Source organism: Syngnathus floridae, chromosome 13, assembly GCF_059516105.1.
Source record: "Syngnathus floridae isolate MCC-2025c chromosome 13, RoL_Sflo_1.0, whole genome shotgun sequence".
Classification (NCBI taxonomy): Eukaryota; Metazoa; Chordata; class Actinopteri; order Syngnathiformes; family Syngnathidae; genus Syngnathus; species Syngnathus floridae.
In genome coordinates this window covers 4341028-4365659 of record NC_142425.1, presented here as the reverse complement: position 1 = coordinate 4365659, position 24632 = coordinate 4341028, and the positions used below count along the sequence as shown (strand labels likewise).

The window sequence follows — 24632 nt, the reverse complement described above, 5'->3', positions numbered from 1 at the left end:
GCAAGTCTACATGTGACAAATAACTAATCTTTATTTAAAGCGTGTCGTATATTAAGTTGCCACCGCATTGTGAGCCCTGGCAGGTAAAATGCACTAAGCCTGACTCCGTTTGCCAGCAGCCCGAAAAATAGAAACTAAGATTGGTTTTGTCGTAAATCCAAGAGACACGCAATGAGTCGACATTAAGTAATGTGCTACATGTGCCTTCGACAGATGCAGCGTAAGCTCGGACGATTGCAGGTGAAGACGGCTCTTGGGATGCCAGCAAGTGTATGTGTGTGTGTGTGTGTGTGTGTGTGTGTGTGTGTGTGTGTGTGTGTGTGTGTGTGTGTGTGTGTGTGTATACGTGTGTGTGCATGGCGGACAACATGGCTGAACTTGCTGCAAAAAAAACAAAGAAACGAGAGTGGAATACTCTGAAAGCCCTCCAGGGGATGACAGTGTGCAAACGTGTTCAAAAGTCAGTTACGTTCTTCATTTTATAATATATACTATGAATATATAAATATATGTAAAACGATACAACACATTTACAACGAGAGTGACAGCTATGTTCATTTGTGTTTGCATTACACAATATAATGGAAGTACTTGAGCGAAACCAATTTATAATTGTTATGATTAAATATTCTAAGTTAAGAATGTTTAACTATGACTTCAGACGTTAATTATGGAAGATAGCAGGATAGACCGAAATTTGTTTTGTCAAGTCAAGATGACGATAAACAATCATTGATCCAAATTTGTGCAATCTTACCCAAAGTGCCATTATTTTTTTTTTCCGGTCGTTCTCTGCTTCTCCTAAGCAGTCGTGGATTTGCCACGTTCTGCTCCGTTTATTTCCACCTGTCAACGCTGTGAGGCCTTGTGTGTGTGTGTGTGTGTGCGTGTGTGTGCATTCAGCTGTGAGAAACTACCTCTAAGACCCTGCATCATGACTTCTGAGTAGGTGACAGCTAAACAGACCCACCCAGAACACACACACGCACACACACACGCACACACACAAACACACACACCACACATGCACACCCACGCACCCCCCCCACACACACACTGGCAAATAAATGCTGTTGGCGTCACGCAGCATAAGTGGCAAACTCCAAATCTAAAAATGATCCCATCTTGTAGCATTTTTTTAAGTTCTTGAGCGAGAACGAGTGTGCGTGGATACACAAAGCTAAGCAAACGTAATGAGTGTGTTATCATGTTGTGTGGTCCCGTGTGAACACGAGGAAGCTGCACCTCCACGGCTCACTTAAACCCCACCACCACCCCCACCCCGCTCGCACTCGGAGCCTGCTCCGGCCTGTTAGCAGGAAGTTTCCTCTTTGCTGACACTCACGCACCTCTTCAGTTAGGATTCCCTTTTGAGCCCGCAGCAAATATTAATGATATCAATTCATTAACAAAGACAAAGAAGACATGCTGAGCTGTGCAACTGGTTTATGTATTGCCAGCCCAGAAGCAAAATACTTTGACATTTGTAAATATCGATGAACAAAATGAGAATGTCTGCATTTTCATCTGTAGTTATTAAGTATCGTGTGCTAGTTAATAAATCTGGACAGGTCAAGTTTTTTTTTTTTGCTTAGCACTTGCATGGGAGGTTAAATAGAATAAATGTGAGTGTGACTGGTTGGTTGTCTCCGACCGCTCCAGGATGTAGTCTGCCTCCTGGCCAACGTCACCTGGGACAGTCACCGGCCCAGCTGTGACTCAGAAAACAAATTTTACTCATTTTTAATTGGTAAACCGTTCCAAAGAATTACTATCAGCCATACATGCCCATTTTGAGTGGGAATCATTTTAGACATGACACTTTTGGTCAAAATGTTAGCGCTAATGAAATAAAAGAAGTCAAATTTCGCTTTTTCACTCTTGCTCGTATTTTTCCCCAGGTGAGTTCAGTCAGGGGTGCCGCGTCTAAGTACCTGCGAGCGGAAGGCCGTGTGAGACAGCTAATTAGACGGCCCCGATTCATGTTCTAATGAATATATTCTCTGAGGGGATTAGCGTGTAAGCTAAAAGTAGCGGTGCTAAAAGCGCACCCGGAATTCGGAAAGACGCAAAACGAAAGGAGCAAAGTCGGATTTGCCGCGTTAATAGAGGAGACTGTGTGTTTGTTTTGTTTTTACGCATATGGTGTTTTTATTGCATGTCAACTTGGGAACGTGATGCTCAACTAAGCTAAGCTAGACACAAAGCACCCAACTAATCAACTAATCTCTTTTGGGCTTGGAGACTGTAAAAAGTTGAGTAATATTTTCAGAAGATGCTATGGCCTTTGTCCGTCATAAGTCACGCGAGTTTGTCATGTGAATGTCCTTGTGCTGTTTGAGATTTCCTCACAAATTCTCGACTCAGCATTTTGATGTGACTTGCTGCTGTCTATTGTACAGCATTGTTGATCGGCATCCTAAATCTAGTCAGACTTAAAGCGGAGGTGAAGGTGTAACACGTAATCAACGGAGATGTGGAAACATGGCTTAGCACACCCACAAATATTGTCCCCAGATTCTGTCTGGCTTGTACACTGATTTCCATTCACACCGTGATGGGCGCCTGTTAAGATCACTTGTCAGTTTTTGTTGTTGAGAAAGTGATTGATGGTGTTGTGGTGGCGAGGCCCTGCGTGTGTGCGTGTGTGAGCGTGCACAGCATTGGCACAGCAGCCGGGAGAGGCCTCCGAAAACATTTTCGGCCTATTCTCTCTCCTCCTTCAGAGTATGGTGCCGACTTTGTAAACAAACATGTCCCTTCGCGTTGCTTTGGATCGAGAGGATCCGGCCTGGAAACTAACTTTTCCTCATGACTTGTTTTTCTCCTATGATATTTTCACTTATTTCACTCGAAGAGGTGGGCTTCAAAGGACACCCCCCTTCCACCCCAAAGCAAGCAGTGTGATGGATGGAAAGCAACCATGACTGATGCCAACCTCTGCGACAAGGAGAGGCAGCTGAAACAGACGCTCCCCTCCTCTTTATTTGATTCGGTGTGTGTGTGTGCGCGTGTCGTCACACCGCTTTGGCGGGGTGGCACCACCATCTGCCGAGGCAAGTGTGTGTGTGTTTCAGCATGAAGACAAGCTTGGATAAACGGGTGATTGAGTGTTTTAGGCGGCTTGCTGGAATTGAATAGACGACTGGCACTGTTAGCAACACGCACACACGTGCTCACAAGGATACTTTCAGCTATTGAGGTTATTGTTGACCCGCTTGGAAACATGCCGGGCACATTGTTTGTTTACTATTTGTGTGCGCCTGAGATTTAAAGGAGAAATAAACTGAAGTCCAATGTTTGCTATACAGTAAAATGTTGTATGCGCCTCAGCCGGTCTCAAGACGGCATTCTGATTCATTTGAATGAGTCAGAACAATCCAACTGTTTATATCTATTTTCAGGGGCGGCCATTTTGTGTACTCCTTAATACTTACAGCAAACTTGTAAGCTCAAACCACGGTGAGGAAAATTATTTCTCTCAATGTGTAGTGAACTCATAGGATGAAGTTGAGAGACAGCAATCCGTCTTCGGGTTCATCTCAGCATGCCGACATCTGCTCAATTGCGTTTCTTGCTCCTCCTCCGTATCTGACTTGTCGGCTTTCTCGCTGGCTCCCTCCCGCCTTCCCCGCGGTCCTACCTGCCAGCTGCTGCTCAGGGCCGCCTGGATTTTACAGTTTTCCAGGAGACAAAAGAACTCTTTTAAAAAATAGAAAAGCACCGACAGCAATGAAGTTCTTTGTTCTGCGCAGCAATTTGCTCTCACTCGCTCGCTTCGGTTTTATCCCCGAGGGAGTTTTCCGGCTCTCTGGTGTCTGGGTGGTGTCTAACGGTCACTCGCACCATCTTGCCCTTCCAACTTGAGCTACAAAGGCCCTGCTTTCCAGCAAAGGCTCAAATGGGAGAGCTTCTTTTTCAGCTGCTCGGACTTTTGTCACAGTTCAGCCAGCGTGTTACGTCTCATTTAAGTACTCCGTCCGCTTTGAGATGTCAAAAGTGTTTGTCAGCAGTTTTGATATTGAGCTGTTCATGCTCACTCCTACCAGCCCGCCTGAGCTCCGCTGGTTGCCCTCAGGTTGTTTAATTATCGAGGAGGAACATAGTCTGAATTTGACACCAACAATTGGCCGCCATCAACTTTCCTAAACGCCTGCTCCGTAAATTATTGAACGGGACAAATCCAGAGTGACCCAAAAGCGCTGGACTGAAAGTAACAGATGGATAAAAGAAGAATGAAGAATTCAGTCTGACTGAACTCAGCACAAGGCTCATATAAGATCAGATTCTTGAGTACACGTATGTACATATGTTTCTCCCTAGAATCAGTTACACCGAAGGTCAAAGGTTATCCACACGGTGCCAGCGGGTAACACCCCCCCCCCCCCCTCCCCCAAGGACCCGATGAGGAGCAAGTGGGCCTGTTCTAAAAAGTAGCTCACCAGGGACATTGGGACTTCCTCAGTTTGCTCAAAGTGATCCTTTAAAAATGTAACCACTTGTCGAGATGTAAAGAAAAAAACAAAAATCTTTATCACTTTGGGCTTATTTTGTTCCCCCTGCCTTCAAAATAAAAGCTTATATTTCTATCCCCGTCTGGCACGTTCTACTTGTGCGTGAGTTTCATATTGTGCAAGGATTACCAAAGCTAATAGCAGCTGTTAGAGACCAATCAGCTTCTTGTACACACTCACCTCGTCGTTTCCATCAGCACAGAGATAAGGCAAACACGCCCACGCAGATCTGCGTGACTCATTTAACACACACACACACACACACACACACACACACACACACACACACACACACACACACACACACACACACACACACACACACACACAGACACACACACACACACACACACACACACACAGTCGTGCAGGTCTGCAGCAATTTGCACACCTGGCAGCTCACAATGTGACAACGTTCTCCCATGACTCCGCCCATTTTCTTATTCTGGCAGGATGTTTGTGACTCTTTATTTCAGACATCTTCTCAATTTAGGTCAGCGGTTTTGTGAAAGTGTCAATGCAATCTTTGTATCCTTTTAGTTCTGAAATTAAAAGTTGTCTTTCCTCGTTGAGAACTAAAACATGAAGTAAAAGAAATACTTGAACATCTGGAACCTTTAGTTATGTGATTTTAGAACGCCTCCCTGTATTTTCTTCAAATAAGAATGATCATTCCATAATACGAAGACTATATTATTGTCATCATCTGTCATGTAAATGTGTTTATTTTTCAAATTCTTCTTTTTTGCTCTATAGGTCAAGGACGCAAAACAGCAACCGAGTGTGTGTGCGTGTGTACATGAGGAAACTGTGTACTGTAGATGCACCTCTGTCAGCAGGCTGGATTAAATCCACAATAAGAACAAACTTCCCATCAAAGAAGCCCTAGCAAGGTTCCCGCCGTGGCTTACTCAGGTAAACCAATGCTTCCTGTACACTTTGACGCTCGCTGCGATTACAGCTGTGTTCACACCGGCTACAGCACACCTGTGTGTGTGTGTGTGTGTGTGTGTGTGCGTGGTTTTGTGTGTATGCGTGCGCGAGCATTCCCTCCTCCAAGCAGCAGGGTTTTAGCAAGTGCATTTAGAGATCAGAGGTTTCTCAGGGCGATAATGCTGCCAATTCCGCTACCTCCCTCTGAACAAAATACACCTGAAAACACTCGCACAGGTGTGTGCGCGTGTGTGCGCGTGCTCGTGTGTGTGTTTGTGGGGAAAAGGCGGATAGGAGGCGTGAAAGGGAGGGGAAAGAGAAAACACATAAGCACTCGCTCACATGTACCAAAATAAACACTCCTGCTCATCTAATTTTCGCTCCTTCGTCCCGGCGAACACGCGCGCGCGCACGCACGCACACGCTCATGCAAACAGGTCCATTTTTGCAGGCCTCGCAGGCATAGGATTATGTCTCCCTGGAAAGATTATCCACAGTATGAAACAGGAGGAGTGCTCAGAGTGAACTTTGAAACTAATTCAATAATTGCCTCTGCCGGGGTGGTCATTTTAACTTTTCTTGGCAGTCCGACCGGGCGGGATGACGCGCTCGCTCGCATCGCCCATCCGCCGCACACTAACTTCGATTTTTCATCATCGCCATCATTGTTACCGTCCATGTGGCGCTCAGTTTTTTTTTTTTTGACTCGACAGTTGAGCAGAGTTGAGCAATGTTTGAAGAAGCCTTTGAAATGCAATGAAAGTGCTTTTGCTGTCATACTTTGCAATACTTTTATGTTTTGAGCGATCAATACAGGCAATTAGAATTCCTTTTAAGGAAGCAGCACAAGTTGTCTGCCGCACCCCAAAACCCCCCGATACGCTCCGAATAGTGGGGGTCCACTCTACGAGCAAGTGATTCTGAAAAGAACCTCATTTTCCTTCTGACACCTTTTTCTTTGTTTTCCTGGGAACGGAATGACATAAATGGCGCCTTACTTTGAAATATGGACTCAAACTTTTAATACAGCCAAAAGTGGAGAAACCGAGGAGGGATTTTCAAGTACATGTCGATGGGGGGGTTACATTGATTGCGGTGTACCTGTCTGCCTCCTTCACTTCCTGTTTGACCCTTGTGTACACTGATCTCCATGGCAACAAAATATATGGGATACAGGTTTTGAGCTCCTCCTCCCACTGACCTCATAACGTTTGCACGTAGCTTTCTAGTGACACTTTCCGATGACTTATGACTGTTTCAAACATGTATTTTCAAGTAGACGGGCACTGATAATCGACATATTGACGAATATCGCCAACGGCCTTATTCGAAAACCGATAATAGATCGATTTAAGATTGCGTTAACATCAACGGGCTTTTGATTTTAATTTTCTGTTAACTTTGTGAGGCAAGCTGGACATGGTGAACCTTTTGTTTAGGTTTGAAGTGAAAGTTCAACGTTTGGGTTATTTTGCATAGGAAATTGATCAACGGATCCGTGATAATTGATCAAAGCTGCTTCGCTCCTAAAGAAAAGTCGATCCCGAAACAGTGAGAGCCATAAAACACAGTCATATGTAATACGCTCCAAAAAAGCACATAAACAACAATAAACATGAACTCAAGATGGTCTTGGTGTGTGTGTGTTTGTGTGTTTGTGTGAGCGCGTGTGTTCATTCCCACCGAGTGTGCGCAGGCATCAAGTGTCCGACGGCTGAAAATGTGTGTCTGTGTCTGTTGTGTATGTGAGCCAGATGAGCTCATTGTGGCTCTGTGAATGGTAATCACAGTAGTTCCCTCGCGGCAACCGTGTGTAACCCGCCGAAACCCAAACAGCAGATGAAGGCGATAATGCGGACACACTTTGAGAGGAGACGCTGGGTTATTGTGCAACTTGAACCCTGATGTCTCACTACCAGCTGAGCTCATGTTTTGTACCAATAAAAGTGAGACAGAGAGACAGAGAAGCATTTTGCTCAGAAGCAACACAAAAAAACAGCTTTAATCCAAAATGCAATCCGAGAGTCCTCGTATTTGTATTTGAAATCATTTCGTTTTGTGGTCAATCAAGACCACAAAATTGCGCCCCCCCCTCCCCCCTGCTTACCTCATCTCACTTGTCCCTCCATCCTCGTCCAGCTGCAAATACGCTAGTTATGTTAGCTACGCAGAAGTTTACTCCTTGACGGGGCAGTAAAAATTGTCATTACTCTGAACGCATTTTGTGTTAATAAGAAAAAACTTTTTCCCATCATTCTATTGACTGTAATTTGTAGATTTTGGGTGACGACAGGTCACACCACACATCATGACATAGTTGCTAATGGGCAGTGTGCGTGTGCGTGGCGCCCTACGTCCCCCAGGCAGCTGCTTCCAGATGACCCCCAGCAGAGAGCTGTCATTGGACATCTGCATCACACACACTTGCGTGTCTGGCGTGTGTGTGTGTGCATGCGGGAGTCCTAGTGTCTGCACCAAGGTGCAAATGCGGCAGCCTCTTTTCTGCTCGGTTGCGCTTCCGTCACAAGTATTCCGGGCGTCTCCCGGCCACACACACTGACAACCTCTCAACGCGTAGCAAGTTTTACATCGGATTGTCTGGCCGATATAATCAATCAGATCAATTTACTGAGCTGCCTTTCAGCGACTGCCAAGCTATAAAATGATATCACATGTCAAGATGACAAACGAATTAGCAGACGAAAGCAGACAGACAGGAAGTAGGAACTTTGGTGGCTAACTGGTTGCGCTGTGCACGTCTGACGGAGCAATCTCCTCCAATCTGCTGAAACAATGTGATGAGGTCTGTGTGAGAATCGCGGCCGGGTAGGCTCGGCTCCCGCGCCGCTGAGATTGGGGCCAAAGGTCGCCGGGGAACCAGGGAGCTGTCATGCTCCATTACACGCCGCTTACATGACGGAGCGAACAGTGTGGCGGGCGCGTAAAGAAGCACCCTCGTTTGGATGATTGCATACTGTACACTGGCCCGCTGCTTGTTTGCACCAACATCAAGAAATGCTGCAAGAATCGCCTACATCCCGATTGTCTGTTGCTTTGGAATTGTTTAGTTGGCTGTTTTAGGGAATGACCGTCAAAAGTCAGATCGAGGTTTTGAACTTTGTCTTGTGATTTTTAAAGACACTGATAACTCACAGCAATCATCTCTTGCTTCTTTTTGGTTTTGTTGAAGGAAATTTGGTTTCATCCATTAATTACTTTTGGGCTGTATTTGGCACAAGGGTGGGCGCTTTATCAGAATTTAACGATCAGTCAGACATCATCGTCAAACCATTTTTGTTTTTTCAAGCCGATCTGGCGGGAATTCCTTCAGTCTGACGATTGATGAGAACATTGGAAAATGACGGGCTAACCACGACTGGAAGTGGATTTTTTTCCATCTTTGTAATTGTCGCGAACTGTGTTGTGTCATTTCAGTGACCATCTCCTTTCCTGTCATTTGAAACGTCTCTGCCGTAGGTTATGCAGCCCCGAAGTTTGAAAAGGTCGATTTGAGAGGCCGGCGCTTCCTCGTCTGAGACACCTTGCCGGCAGCGGGCCAGCCGCTTCCCTGACAGAAGCTGCTCTCAGCTGTCCGGAGTCTATTCATCACGCCAACAGGTTGGCCGCCTTCATGACTGCTCACTCTGCCGAGAGATGTGATGATGATGGCGTGTGTGTATACGTGCGACTATGGAGACGTTTGTCTTCATTTGTCTGCTTCAAACAAGACAAGATTAGCAAGACGCAAGATTGAGTTTGCGCTCCAATTACATGCTTGATTCAAAACTGTGCCGCGTGACATTCACACCCACCAGACAAGAATTTCATTCTTCTTCTTTCCTCATAGAACTCCCCATTGTTGAACGCCATGGACAGGAAAGTCACCTGCAAGAACTGGATGTTGGGATTCCCAGCAGGTCCGTGTGAAGTGGGCGGTTACGGCGCAAGCCGCTCCAGAACAAACACCTCATGTTTTGTTAAAGCCTAGTAGAAAAAAAAACTGGCCTAACCTGTCCCAGAGTCCCTCTGCTATGTCACCGTGCGTGTGTGTGGATGTGTGTGTGTGTGTGTGTGTGGGCTACTTACCTCACTGCATGCTGCGGAAAAACATCCGAACATTGATCAAAACAGTAGAAGGCAGATAAAGATAAGGCCCTCTGTTGAATGACATGTCTGTTTTTGGGCTGCGTGGTTCCCCTTGAAGAAAGCGGGGTGGGTCCAGTCGTGCTCGGGAGGGACGATGAGCAGGTCCCGACATGTTACGTTGCCACCGGGTCAAATGTCTGCCTCTGACTGGAATGCTCGCGGAGGGCAGATAAGAAAAGCCGCGGCAGTCGTGTGTGGAGATGCTTTTGGCTTGTGATAACGTTAAAAGGGAGTTCCGCCCCGGCTTGGTTTTTGAACAGCGTAGGTGGGCAAAAACATGCGACAAAAATGGAAGGTGGAGAGTTCTAGGCACTCTCCAACAGAATTCGGCGGCAGCACAAGCGATACTTTCTGATTTGACACTCTGTGTTGTTTGTCATTGAGCTGCCATCCAGCTGGCCACACGACATAAACTCTGAGTGGAAAATTACTGGCCCTGTGGCATTTCTACTTCTTTATGAAGTGAAAAAAAACTATTCTGTTACATTTGGTGGGCACACCTGGCGAACATGCAAAGGATAGTAATGGGGTTTGAGGTTTCTGATTCAGGGTTAGGGTTTAGGATTTGGAATTTTGAATGAGCAGATGAATTTACTAAATGGCAAAATGTTGTGTTCCCATGTGTTAAAAACAATAAAGGACGTTCGAGAGCCTTCTGCCCTGTATTCAGCATTCAATGCGAGATCGTGTTCCACACGAGCTCGGCAAGACCAATTCTGCCCTTTTCAACTTGAAGCCGACCGTGTCAAGCGTCCTCTTTTAGCAACTGTTAGCGTAGATGCTAAAAGGCTTACTCCACTGCAGCTTACTTTGATATTTGCTCTCAATGTTCCAGCCGCGCAGGCGCGTTGAGTCAAGTGGAAGTTTCGCCATCTAGACGTTATTTTCCTTTTCGACAACTTCTGCATTAATATGTTTGATGAAGGACAAGCGTTTGACTTTCATCCCTCCGCCCGACGACACTTTAATATGTTACACATTAACTCTGCGGACGGTGTCGGCGGTGACACGGCGACCGACGCGCGTGTGGCCCGGGCGTGTAATTGTGTCGTAGCCTGGCTCCGAGGTTTGTTTTCCAAGCCCGGAAATGATTGCCATTGATAAGGCGGCGGCTCTAAATATAAAGTTGTGAAATCATTAAAAGCACGTAAATATACCCCTCCAATCCCTTTACACTAATCCTAAGCATGGCCAATGAAACTATTCATTAGAAAATCATCAGCTTTGCTTCATTCCAGGATTTTCAGCGGGTGTGTGTGTGTGTCTGTGTGCGTGTGTGTGTCTAAGCAGAGTGTGTCGTGTGGAGCTTAGCCGCAATTACGTATGTGTGTTCATGTGGTGCCTGCGTGTTTATTGCTTATTTATGCAAATCGCTGTGCCATTTTTACACGGCTAAAAGTGACAACATTAGCTTTAATCCGGGATATGAGACGTTATTCTCGAAAACCTTGCTTGATTGGTCACCTCAAAATTAAAAAACGGACTACTTTCTCCTCAAAAACTCCTGGGCAACAAACCAACTGGGCCAGGTGGACAAGGCCCCTCACATCGGATCCTGCAAATGCAAGAATTGACATTGCTGAGCATGAATTAACGAAACTCCAAGATGAACAATTCACCAAATTAATCTTAACAAAAAATCGCCATGCTCCTTACCAACAAGATGGAAGAGAGGGCTTCCATTTCAGGCCGAGCAATGGATGTTGGTGAACCTTCCCCTTTGTGTGTGAGTTTGTGTGCATGTGCGTGTGTGTGGCAGGCTACTTGGCAGCCGGTTAGAGGAAAGATTATCTTGACAAATTGGATAAACATCTTGTGTGTGACAGGATGCTGATGGAGGGTCTGCCCGTCCACACACACGGCCGCACACAGCTGGGGTGGTTGGTTTGTTTAGCCGCAGAGCCGGTGTGTCCTCGTTGGGTGTGCGTGCGTGAGGCCCGGCCGGGCCCGGCCTCCAGGCAGGTAACAACAGGTCTCCCTCCTCAAACAGAACATGCAGGTTCTCAGGTGTGTCTGCTTTCTCGCTCCTCTCTGCGTGTTTGTTTGTGTGGAAAAGGGCACTCCACACATCAGATTGGAAATGTGTTTGTCTTGTTTGTCAGATGGCCAACGTGCGACCCTCCAGCATGAAAATTCACAAGGCAGTGTTTGACGCAAATAGTTCCTTGTTGGAAACCGGAAAGAGGAAAAATTTTCCATTTGACAATTTGTGACAGGAATGCGACGCCTCCATGAAGTGTGAGGAGCTCCCCATGTATGCTGTCCAACCAGTTGACGAACGCAGCTCGGACTTGTGTTTTGTTTGTAATGTTGGATCAAAAATCACCGTTTGTCATTCTTGACGCCAGAGACACGTACGAGGGAGCCCTGTGTTGTCAAAACTCTGCAAGAGCAGCGTTAACTCTAATTCCCATCTCAGTACGTGAAACTAGAAACTGTGCAATTTCTGCAGAAATTGTGTGTGATTGCTGAAATGTGAAACCGCAAGTGTAATCATGATAAGAATTGAATTGAATGAATTATAAGGCTTAATATTTCATTTGTTTCAAAGTATGGTTAGGGTTTGAATGTAGGGTTTCAAACTAAGGGTAGGTTTTCAAACTAGATTAGATTTGTTTTTTAAACTCTGGTTATTACGGTCAGAGTTTCAATTTAGGGCTTCAAAAAAATGAGCTCGACGTCATCTTCCATGTCATCGAGGCACAGCCAGCCTGAGAGACGTCGGGCGACGCTGCCTTCTTGCTGACCTCCACAGTCAACTAGAAAATGATTTCTTCTTGGTTGTTCCTGTGAGGTGAAATGGAGCCGGGCGCCGCGGACGCCTCCAGGCCACTTGGCATTGCAAAAGCTTTGCAATTATACATACTTCGCCAGTGTATGTGTGTGTCTACTCAACCAAAAAATGCTTCCAAATATCCGAGTGTTGCTTTATTACCGCAAAAACCTACAGCCATTGATGAGCAAAATTTGCCCAATCAATGGGATACGATTTGCCGCTCTACACTTGACTGCGGCGTTTAATGGACTCAGCTGCAATTCATCACTCTCAAGTTATCTCCACCCAGTAAACACAGATAGCAGCGTTTGATTAGCGTGATCTCGTCAATATAGGCGAGACCCAATCAATAAGGTTAAACACACTCATGCACTTCACCTGGGCAGCATGAACGTGAGTATTTAAGAGAGGAAGAGACCGTAGAGTTGGGGGGGGCTGAGTGTGTGTGTGTGTGTGTGTGTGTGTGTGTGTGTGTGTGTGTGTGTGTGCGCGCGTGCGCGCGTGTGTGCGTGTGTATAATCGAGTCATGTAACAGACAGTAAGAGAATCCGTTTCATCACCGGAGGCGTTAGCAATGAGCAGGAAGACACCAAGAAGAAGAACTGGGAAGGGGAGTGGCAAAAAGAGTATCAAATGATTTGACACGCGTAAGCACACACGCAAACGCGCAACCGTCAGCTCCCATCAGTTGCCTGCAGATTTTGGAGTGGTGACCGCAGTAGTCATGTGATCATTTACACTCGTTTCAACAGATAACCGGAGGCGATTGTTGTCCAGATTCTGGACACGTTCTGGGGTCTCTGTCGTTCCATCTAAGGCGGAACCTCTCTACATGGCGTGACTTGATTTCTTTAAAGATGAAATACATTTCAGGCCTATATTGTGACTCTTCGTTTGAACAACATTTTTTAATTTGCTGTCAACAACAAATGTCATGAATGAGACATGAGAGGTCACGACGTTCAATGCTGAGGCTTTTATTCATGGGGAAACCATTTATGTACATTCTCCAGGCTTTCATTCCAAAGCAGATTTGATTGGCGAATGTGACAAACTTTCATTGTATAGCGCCAACTACTGTCGAGGAGGACTTACTCCATGCCTCAATTGGCGGTGACTGATATCGGCAGCCTCAGCGATTGAAATGAGGCTGCTATTGAGACTCAACCATCCCTACATCATCGGTTACAAAAATCAAAATCGGAAATTGTCTCAAAACTGTTCAAAACAGGCTCAATTCAATGCACCGGGTATTGGCCTCCAGTGTGATGTCAGCAATGTCCTGGACTCTCGTGGGAGCCCTCTGCTCTGATGCAACACCTTTGCCGGCTCCTACACAAAAGAGAGAAAGTCACGCCAGTGTCATGGAGAAAGAAAATCGAAAGGGACTCGTCTTACTCTACATGAAAGTCTTCTCTCACTCAACGCAATCATCCAAGAAAGGCTCACGGCATCTTCTCTGGAGGAATAACGTGCAAAAAGACTTTTTGATACCAATTTCGCTCTCTCTCTCTCTCTCTCTCTCTCTCTCTCTCTCTCTCTCTCACACACACACTATATCTATCTATCTATCTATCTATCTATCTATCTATCTATCTATCTATCTATCTATCTATCTATCTATCTATCTATCTATCTATCTATCTATCTATCTATCTATCTATCTATCTATCTATCTATCTATCTATCTATCTATCTATCTATCTATCTATCTATCTATCTATCTATCTATCTATCTATCTATCTATCTATCTATCTATCTATCTATATATGTGTACCTATATAATAGTATGACTAACTTTGTCTCACAGATAGGATTTAAAAACCATTAATTGTGATGCTTTTCTTTGAAGAAGGTCACTTTTCTTATTTTGGTTTGGATGGTGTCTTTCTGATGGGTTCCCTTTACGTTGAATCAAACACAATTACCATCTGATTTCTTTCAGAGGACCATTAGCTCATGTGCGTATATGTCTCAGCTTGAGTGTATTTAAATAGCATAAAATAATTGGAAAAACAGGACAGCCGTCTTTGTGGAATTACTCGAGCTGTCTCACTCATCCTCCCGCTGAAATGTGGATCATATTCAAACTATAATGGGCCGTGAGTTAAGACGATTTTATGTTCGTAATTACAGAGGGGTGTTGGAAGTTCTTTTGTTTTCCGTGCTAAAAAGAGGGGAAGGACATGAAAAGAATTACCGCCAGATGATTCCATAGCTTCTTTAGCTGTCGTGGACACGGCGACTCATTGAAAAGGGAGGATGACAGCACACCTTGCTCGCCCCTGAAATGACAGTTGTACTCATTAGCATCACATTGTTGGAGGAATAGTGGACGTAATTCTTATCTTGGATTGCGTTATTCAGACGACTTTTCAACACACGGAGCGCTCTCGCACAGGTGGACGCGGCCGAGACCACCTGGCGACTCCTTGACAACACTCAGACATTCACTTGGTAGGGTCGCCCTGCAAACGGACCTCACAAAAACTGTTCTTCACGTCTGCCACTTTTCTCCCTCATCCCTGGTTCAACCCTCCCCCCCTTTGCTTCCCTGGGCAGCTCAGTGGGAACCCCACTCTCGCTCTCTCTCTTCCCCTCTGTCTCTTAACCTCTCTCGCCCCATCCCTCAGGCCAGAAGAAGCCACGCCTTGAGGCCCTGCTCCCATTGTGAGCCCTCTGCTACTTCTGTTTGGGGCCTTTGTGTGCCGCTAATCAGCCGTGGGGCCGTGCTCGGCCTCAAATGTGCGTATGTGTGTGTGTGTGTGTGTGTGTGTGTGTGTGTGTGTGCGCGTGTGAGTGTGTCCCTTGCCCTCATTACGTAGCCACACTGGGAGGCCAGCATGGGAAGTTTCTGCTGCACTACCACCCCCCCCCCACTCCCTCCATCCCCGTTTGATTCTTATACCACACAAGAAAATTTCGAGCTGCACTGCCCTTAACTTTTTATACAGCACGTTAGCGCAATGTACAGAGCTGATAAAAGTTTTGATTTGTTTGGTGGTTTGGATCGCTACGACGTCAAGTTAGGACAGTTGCAATGATAAATATAACTTATCCCAACTAGTAATTAAAATCCGTTTTCCACATAGCAATATTGCCAGTTGATTTAAAAAAAAAAAACATTACTGGTAGTCGAGACCTACTCGACTGTATTGCCAATGAAGTGAGTATGTAATAATTGTGACAAGCAGACAGATGACATCTTTGATGGTTCGAGAGTCCATTTAGTGTCAGTCGTAAATATGAGCCGGACCGAGTTGATCTTTATTGCTCCGTCTCCGTCCCGCTGGCTTGCCCTTCACCCGTCCCGTCCATCCTCCGCTTTACCACCCTGTCATCTGTCCGGTCATGCTTTTAATTTGCTGATTCCCGTGCCCCCCCACGTCAATCAGGATGTGTGTGTTTTGCCCCAAGGTGTTTTAGCACCTTGACTTGACAACAAATTTGGTTTCTTCTGCTTTTCACAAATGGGAGATAATAGCCGCTAGCTTGTTTCTGCTACGTCATTTCCAGGAAATAATTTTTGGGACACTTTTTGGTGCTGATAGATGTCATCATTACACGTTTGAGTTATTGAGTAGTTTCCATTGACTATAATTTTGGAGAGTACGTGTGTGCGCATGAGAGACGAAGAAATGGGAAAAGAAACGCTAATTACTGGTGACTCAGGGTTGTGTGACGATAATCCCCTGAAAATCTACACTGGTACAGGTGCTCGCTAAATCCAATTATCAAGCAAGGAGGAGGGAACCGCAAAAGAGGAAACCTGCTAAACTGGAAGTGAAATCAAATAAATGAACATCGTGTTTGCACGGAAGCCATCAATCTTGCATTTTAATGTACTTTTAATTCTTAAACACAAATCATGGTCATAATCAGGCAGAATTTCCAAAAGCCTCAAGAGCACAAGAAATCGATCTGGCAATAGCAATGTCAGGACTTATTTTTGAATGTCGATCCAGATGTACAGCATGCACACAGGGCAGAGCTCAACCTGTCTTCGGCTTTACGGCGACCAGGACCACACAGATGCAGAGAGGCTTTTATGGCTCATTCAAAGCGGCACGGTCGTTTGTCTGAAGGAGATCACTACGGGCCAATGTTGACCAATGGCAACACTCCACAAAAGTTCCTGAATGAAGCTTGCGGTAACATTCACAAGAAAATTTCTAATGCACTACATTCCATTTGAAAGTCACATTTAATTGATTCGATTTGAACATCTAAAAGGAGAGTGCATATCTGAGCCCTTGCTCTGCATTTGTTTTGGAAATTACAATTTGCAAGGTTTCACTGGCATACAAAAATGCCGCATATCTGATCAAAAATCAAAGCATAGACCAGGTCTATCTATGTAATCATGGTTTTCTTTTCTCTTGTGTGACTCATCAGATGGCTTCTGAGATTATCGTACTTTCCTGAATGTGCTAGTCAGTCATCTGCAGTGACACAGGCATCAAACATCGCTACGTTGGGTTAAGCTACCCTAGCCTAAACCGAAACCGAAGCCAAAACCGAAGGCCAATAGCTGGAGCACCTGTTTCAGTGCATCTCTTGCATGTTGCGAGGGGCGGCCCATTTCCTGGCATGAACGACTTAAGGAGGGGCAGCAGAGAGAAGCACCAAAGGGAGAAGAAACAAGAAAGAATGAGAGCACTCCAGTCTCCCGCCAGACTTGTAATAGAGGTTTGATTAGCAAGCATGTAATGTACTTTAGCCCAACAGCTGGAGATGCAGGAGGGGAAGGGGAGGGAAAGGTAGCACAGGAGGGAGGAGAATATATAGTCAGCCCTCCCAGCATGTCCTCTCCTATCACCCCCACAATACTTTGGCCCAGGACAGAAATTGTCCCCCTCCTCTAAAACCTAACCTAACCTCCTGTGGCTCCCCCCCCCCCCAGACGAACGCCGTCGCAAGCTCCCCTCCTATAGATGCACCATGCTGTGTAAGCGGTGGCTGTGGGTGGGGCAGAATGAGGTTGGAGGTCAGAAGCAGGAAGGGTCTTTTTTTTTCCCCTTCCCGCCCCCATTAACAAGCAGCGAGTCTACACGCAGGAAGTTGTTTGTGCACAGACAATGCAAGTTTATTTGATTCCTGCCGTGTAAAAATGTCAGTGTTGTTGCTCAGCTGGCGTTAGGGTTAAAGGCTAAAGAAAATGTTGAGGCAGCATCCATCAGCCGGCTGCTTTTAAGGATGAGACTAAACGGAAGCTGAAAGAAAAAACAAATGCTGGGAAGGTCAGTGCCATAAGAATCATCAGAGAAAATATGTGTCGAATCCATTTCTGTTGGAAAATGTTTGTCTGAAGAGCATTTTGACCTGGCCCAAGTTGCTGGCACGTGAAATGCTCTCGCAATAAAATTTAGATGACTTGTACCAAAAAAGTCCAACATTAAATGTACATCCACTTTGATATGTCACATTCTTGGTCAGCAACAACAAAATCACGAAAATAAAGCAAAATGGGAAGAACCGAAGAAGCAAAAGTTTGTCTTGCTGCCGTACCTCCCACCGTGTCAGATTAGCGTTTGCGTCCCCCCGCGCTCCGACTCGCCGCGCTGTCAGCTCAGAGTGTGAGCGCAGCAACGTTAATGCGTGGAGACACCTGACAAGCCCGCCGGCCTTTCGGGCTCAGCCTAACCACTCTGGATCCCGACCCGTTGGGAATTCCAAGCGCAAAACCAAACAGTCGCCACGGGAGCCAGTTGGCATCCGCTGGGCTGACCGGGCAAAGGTCCTCGGGAGGGGCAAAGCCTTGAAATGGTGCCACCGGCCAGCCCGAGCTCGTTGAAAGATGAAAATAAACTCATTTTAGCGCTGGCGTGGTGAGCTCGTTAGCACGGCTGCCTCAGAGCGTCAAGTCGGTCACTTACGATCTACGACGAAGATTCTCAGTCTTACTCTGACATTTGGAACCTTTCCGACAACTGACAACAAATTTGAGTCTTCAAGAAAGGTGGCCCATTCTGCAATTCTTGGATGTGAAAATTAGACTTGAGTACATCTAAAGGTGTTTCTAAAATGCTCCTCAACAACAAAAGATGTTTGACAACAAGAGTCGTTCTGAACACGTGGCTGCCGTGCGTTTGAGGCCCCGCGAAGGCTCTTCCCGAAGAGTCGAGAGTACACTGGTGCCATTAACTTGAAAATTAATGAGGATTTTGCAGTGTTGAAAGTACAGTAGCTTGTGAACGCTTGTATCTGTTAAGCCACGCACGCTCGCTCCCGCTCCCTCCAGATGCCCTCATTAATTTTAGATTGCCTCTAAATGAGTCCCCTTCATCGTGCCGGAGGTCCAGTAAATTAGATTCATTTATATTTAAATTGTGAAACAGCCGTGCTTAATGAGAAAATTGTTACTTTAGGGGTTAGTCCAGATGAGTTGATTGGACAGCTCAGTGCCGGGTGGACCAAAGTCAGTCGCGGCAAACCCAAATGTTTTGAGTTCAACAAAATGCTACACGCCATTCTGCTCCATCAACTGTATCTTCGTAAAATTATTTCAGCAAATTAAAGCGACCGGGACGGTGGAGATTTTCTTTCTCGCTGTCCAGTATTCCATCCAGAAGGGAAATTGGTACATTATTTTTTTCAAGCTGTCTACGCTGAAAACAAAATGTTGAATTGATTCAATTTTATTTGGTCAAGTGGTTGCACAAAACAAAATCAACTGGATCCAGATACGTTTCCCAAGAAGGTGCACAGTCTACGGACAAAACATATCTGCTTGACAAAATAAAATTGAGTCAATTCAACTGTTTTTTTTTTACATTTGTACCACAACACGAGCCAATTGGCCAGTGGGAGATGTTGACCATCTCGACTCAACAGGTGCGTGGAGCATCACAAGCAGTCAAACATCTTGCTCAAATTGAATGTGTCGGAACATCATGGAGCCACACGCAGCTCTCGACGTCCTAACCCCCCAGCAGGAATTTGACTGTTAGGAATCTAAGTGCCAAGCGTTTAAAACCTGAGGAATGCTATTGTTCTGGTCACAGCTGCAGTAGCGACTGCTGCCAGTGTGTGCAGTGAGTGTGTGTGTGTTTTGCAGAGTGGGAGGAGGAGTGGAAGGTGTGAAAAAGGCAACTTTACGTGTTTCCAGTGCTCTTTGGTGTGATGACAAAGCAACACATAGTTGACAAGAAGTTGACACATTCCTCATGCCTGGAAGCTGGTGCCACTCGCTCGGCCTTCACAACGCCTTCTCACACAAGCGCAAAACAGCAAAGATTCAAACAAGTACACCACAACTGAATTAGAAAGACCCAGAAATAAAACACCAAACTGTCATTTGTTCCCTTTGTTTTTATGTAGCATTGTAACCTATTAGGCTGTCATTAATTTCCCCAAATAAGCAAGAAAGTCAAATATTAGGTTAACACAAAAGTGTGTTTTCAAAACAACATGGACAACACTTAGATGATTAAAAAGGTCATCCACCTTACAAGTTATTCCAAACCAAATGCCAAACTTTGAAAGGTTAATTAACGAGAAAAATCACATCTAAGAACGAAAGTCGCGGGGCAGCAAAGCTCACTCTGTTGATTTATCTGCCTATTTCTCTCTGCTTCTGTCCGTCCTTCTTTCTAGTAATTATCATCCAGCTGCGGGACGGACAATGCTTGGCATTCTTCCAGATGGCTGACTTCATACACTTTGTGCCACGCTCAATTTGGAGCGTAACGGAAGCTGGGCATGACTGGCACCCTCCAGGGCATTACTGCCTCTCTCTATGGGATGCTGTGTGTGCGCATGTGCGTGTATGTGTGCGTGTACGTACCCTAAATCATGGAGTACTCATTTGTCGTTTACTTCATTCGCCTCACTAGGGGAAGAAAAAAAGAAAAATTATGAGTTGAATTAATTTCATTAACGTATGTTTGAACTGCATCCATTTTCCTGAAATTAAAATGAACAAATAAAGAAACGGCAGCACTACTGTCATCTACTGTTGCGGATGTGTAATTACACTTTATTCTTTTACAGTAAAAACACAAACATGTTCCCCAGTCATTCTCACGCCCTAATTTGAGAAGGACTACTCCGAGCAAAAAAAAATGTTCCTATGCAAATACCGTAATTTCCGTACTATAAGCCGCACCAGACTATAAGCCGCACCAGCTAAAATTCGGGGATATTTTAGTTTTTTTCTTACATAAACCGCACCGGACTATAAGCCGCACATGCACACGAGTTTTTTACAAAGAAAGACAGTACACAGAAAGCCTTTGTAAAGTTTGAATAACATACTTTAACATGTCTTTCTAAACATTACCTGTGATGCAGCAGTAGTACCGCAGCAACACGGAAGTGTGCAAGCGAGTTATTAACAAAGAAAGACTGGACACAGAAAGCTTTTTTAAAGTTTTAATAACATACCTTAACATTTCTTTCCAAACACTGCCTGTGACGTGGCAGTTATACCGCAGCAACACGGAAGTAACACAGCACTAATAGGGTTTGATTAAATAAAACATACCGGTAAAAGTCACTGAGACGCAGTGGTAACACAGCAGCAACACGGTAGCACAGCACTAACAGGGCTGATTAAAAAAACATACTAGTAAAATAAAGAGCTTCATCGTCTTCTGAAACCATCGAAGTCTTCCTCAGTGTCCGATTGGAATAGCGTTAGACATCCTTCGCCTCACACTTTCTCAGTCTCTCTTTCGTCGTCGCTTTTATGCATTTCTTCGAGTGTGATGAGGGTCTGTTCATGCTGATCTTATTCATGCACGAAGCGCTAAGTTACATTAAACTAGCGAGCGACACGTATAGCTCCAGTGTAGACGGCACCACGAAATAAAGAAAAGGGTGCCGCAACACAATGTCATCAACAGCGACTGCCTTTAGCTTGAAAGCGGCATCATATGCATTTCTTTTGTCCCCCATAATGACAGTTTGTGTATAAAAGCTTCCTTTCAGTAATGTTCGTCTTGATCGCGTTCTGCGTGATGCGCGAAATGTTCAAAACACAAACTAGCACGTCTTCTTCGGCGCATTATCGCTTCTTCGTCTGTCTCGCTCTTGCTTCCTGCTAGAGCGCCCCCTGGAGGCCATAAAAATCTATGAATACACCGCACCGCCATTTAAGCCTCAGGGTTCAAAGTAACCCTCTGAATAAAATGCATTAAAAGTTCACATTCATTACAACTTGTTTTTGGTGAGCAAAATGTCAGAAGACTTGAATTTAAATGCTGATTGATTGGGTTTTAATAAAATGCAGATGGTCCAAACAGCGCCACTGCTTTGTGTAATCTCTGAGTCACATGGCAGACTAAGAGAAAGGGTTTAGAGCACAGGTGTCAAACTCAAGGCCGGGGGCCAGATACGGCCCGCCACGTCATTCTATGTGGCCCGCGAAGACAAATTATGCAATTAATTCGTGTGTCATTACTAGAATTGCAAATTGTCTTCACTTTTAATAATACCTTTTTTTAAAAATATTTGACCAGTTTTTACTCGTCTGATTTGAAAATGAGTTATTTGTTAGTTTTGTAGCTTTTACTGTATATAATATGAGGTGCTCATACATTTATTTGGGTTGACAGTCATAATGGCCCTCCGAAAGAAGTTCTGACTACAATGCGGCCCGCGAAAGAAATGAGTTTGACACCCCTGGTTTAGAGCCCCTTGATGCAAGTCACCTAGCGTGCATTCCTACTAAAGCTCATAATAGTCACAAGCAAGACAGCCAGAATAAGCAGCAGTTATAGTAGTGTTTCAAAACAGTATTTTTGTTGTTGTTTTTTTCTTCAAGATACCGCACAACAGTGGTCCACAGCCTTTTACGAGTGTATAAAAGTGATCAAGTCATCACAAAAATCAAGAAAAAAAATCTTATATAAGCCGCACCTGACTATAAGCTGCAGGGTTCAAAATTTTGGAAAAAAGTTGCGGCTTATAGTCCGGAAATTATGGTATATGTGTAAGAAGACAATTGTTTGGACAGGAATGAGATTAGATCATCTTGAAAAGTTGCAGCAATGTAAATTCTTTGTGATCCAGCAACTCCATAACTTGTAATATCTGAAACAAACGTAATTAAATGTGGCCCTACGCACAGTATACAACTTGACATTTCAGTCAACTCTATCAGGCGTTGCTCCCCCTTGAACTGGGTCAAAGGAGGACAGTGTTCCACTCCGCAACAGGCAGCCAGTCACCCAAACAGACCATGAGCTGAGATATACAGCACCAACAATTCACTCACCACGGACACTTTATACGGTCATTGTACACATGCTGTACTGTACACACACTCAAAACCATCAACTCACACACACAGACACACACACACAGCGGCTCTGTGACTCCAGACTTGAGTGAATGGGGAGCTGTGCAACGCAAGTCTTCCTTCCTCGAGTACAATGAGGACCTGTCTGCTTCCAGTAACCCGCAGCTCACTGACCGAAAAAAAAAATGAAAGAAAGAAAAACAACAACAACACAACAGAGGCCAGCTCTTATGTTTAGGACAGAAGGGCATTCTATGAAAAGACACAAATGCCAATAGTTGATCTGTTGTGTTAAAAAAATGCCTCTGAAGAAGATGAAATAAGAACATAAAGGCTCACAGTCCAGCTGACATGGTGCCATTGGGCACGACTTGACACCATTGGCAGCAAAATCTTTGGACAATGCAAGATACAATACTTGACAATCTCTGTTTTGGGCACAGTAAATAAAGTTTAGCTCTATCTCGCCGTCAGTTAGTAATATTGCGCGATTTGCGAAAAACATGCTAGGTGCTAAGTGTTAGCCTGGTGCTGGGGTGCCCAAAAAGGGGCCCCCCCCACAGTGTGCGGAAGGATTGTGGTTGGAAAAGGGTTTGGACTGGGCCTTTGTTTGTCTCTCTGTGTGCTGACATCACTGTGCTGATGGCACCAAATCCTCATTGTAGCGCACACAGCACTTTCTATACAAAACACCAGCACGTGCGCCCATGACCTCGAATGCCAACTTGACCAAAAAAAAAAAAAAAAAAGCTCAGCTCAACACATACACCACCGTGTACGCTCATCATCTACAAAGGCAAAGCATGTTGACAATTTAACCTCTCTCAATCCCAAATATAACTTTTTGTTTTTGTCTGGACCAAATTGTGCTTGTTTAGCATGTCAGAGTACGTTGACATTTAGAAATGGGAAAAAAATCTCAGTTGATTCAAGGCAGCGGTCAGCACACGGAGGTAATTTGGACAACTGTACCATCTCAAGGGTGGATGCAGTTTGGGAGTTGAGGGCTCACATTATTTGCTTTCCAATGATTGATTCATTTGGATCTATTTGCTTTCAAGAGCGCACACACACACGCGCACACATGATAAAGCGCTCAAACGATGGACCCGGGAAGTGGCTGGAATGGACCCGCCACTCACAGCCACTCAAAGGCAATCAAAGCTGATGCGAGTGCACACGTCTCGCACACGCACACACACGCACACACACACACACACATGCACGCACACACACACACACACACACATACACACACACACACACACACACACACACACACACTGACATAAATAAGAAAATGAGGAATGATGCCAGCACTCGACCAAGTCAGATGTGAACCAACTGTATTCAACATACTTTCTATGAAGGTTGAAGAAAATATTGGAAGATAAAGAAACAAACAGTGAAATGACTTTCAAAGCCACGTCTGGAGATGTGAAGCATCTCACGTGAGCAGAGGCAAGTGTCAAGTGATTGCAGGCTCGACAATAGAATGCGAGACGAGAAGAAGAAAAAACAAGCGAACTGGCACGGAAAACACTTTTACAAATATTTTAACCTGGATGAGGAAATATTTAAAAAAAAAATTAAAATCTCTGTACAATTAAAAAAGTGTGAATACTCTTAAATACCTTAAGACTCGTGTCCATGGATTTTTTATACACTTGTTTTCACAGCAACTACCTACACAAATGCATTTTAACAGCTTTCCAATAAACTTTTAATGACCACTGAAAAGGCTCAACTCATCAACAAGGGCTTTTGAAACACACACGCACGCACGCACACACACACACACACACAAACACACGCACACAAACACACACACACGTACGGTCACACACACACGCACGCACACACACACATACACACTCAGGGTCCTGTCAGGGCCAACTAAGCGGAGTAGCCAGTAAGGCAGCGTTTGGATTGGCTGGACAGAGGTTGCCGGGGGTTACGCTGGATTTGCCGGACCACCTGCTGAGTTTCAGCCACCAACTGACTGAAAACATTTACATC

General features: G+C 45.0%; 1 protein-coding gene and 4 long non-coding RNA genes across 8 annotated transcripts in view; 2 read left to right on the top strand and 3 right to left on the bottom strand.

The window, feature by feature from the left end:
• Positions 1-1543: 1543 nt before the first annotated feature.
• Positions 1544-4870, bottom strand: LOC148388200 (uncharacterized). Its single transcript, XR_015862325.1, has 3 exons — positions 4695-4870; positions 3438-3667; positions 1544-1712 (listed from the first exon to the last, which is right to left on the bottom strand). It is a non-coding gene; the product is annotated as an uncharacterized LOC148388200 (long non-coding RNA).
• LOC148388199 (uncharacterized) lies at positions 4761-8975 on the top strand. The gene is made up of 3 exons (XR_015862323.1): positions 4761-5007; positions 5271-5429; positions 8925-8975. It is a non-coding gene; the product is annotated as an uncharacterized LOC148388199 (long non-coding RNA).
• On the bottom strand, positions 7560-9798 carry LOC148388198 (uncharacterized). The gene is made up of 3 exons (XR_015862324.1): positions 9534-9798; positions 9260-9431; positions 7560-9161 (listed from the first exon to the last, which is right to left on the bottom strand). It is a non-coding gene; the product is annotated as an uncharacterized LOC148388198 (long non-coding RNA).
• LOC148388197 (uncharacterized) lies at positions 8999-12112 on the top strand. The gene is made up of 4 exons (XR_015862322.1): positions 8999-9065; positions 9295-9364; positions 11420-11600; positions 11696-12112. It is a non-coding gene; the product is annotated as an uncharacterized LOC148388197 (long non-coding RNA).
• A 1214-nt stretch (positions 12113-13326) lies between these two features.
• Positions 13327-24632, bottom strand: part of sox2 (SRY-box transcription factor 2) — an 82055-nt gene continuing 70749 nt past the window's right edge. For 2 of the 4 annotated variants that reach the window (XR_015861957.1, XR_015861955.1), the window contains 3 exons: positions 20157-20201; positions 14571-14655; positions 13327-13701 (listed from right to left, as the gene is read on the bottom strand). The gene's annotated coding sequence lies outside the window, so the exon portion shown is untranslated. Of the gene's footprint in view, positions 13702-13773; positions 13829-14570; positions 14656-20156; positions 20202-24632 lie in introns of those variants that run through there. The other 2 variants (XR_015861956.1, XR_015861958.1) reach the window with 2 other exon arrangements.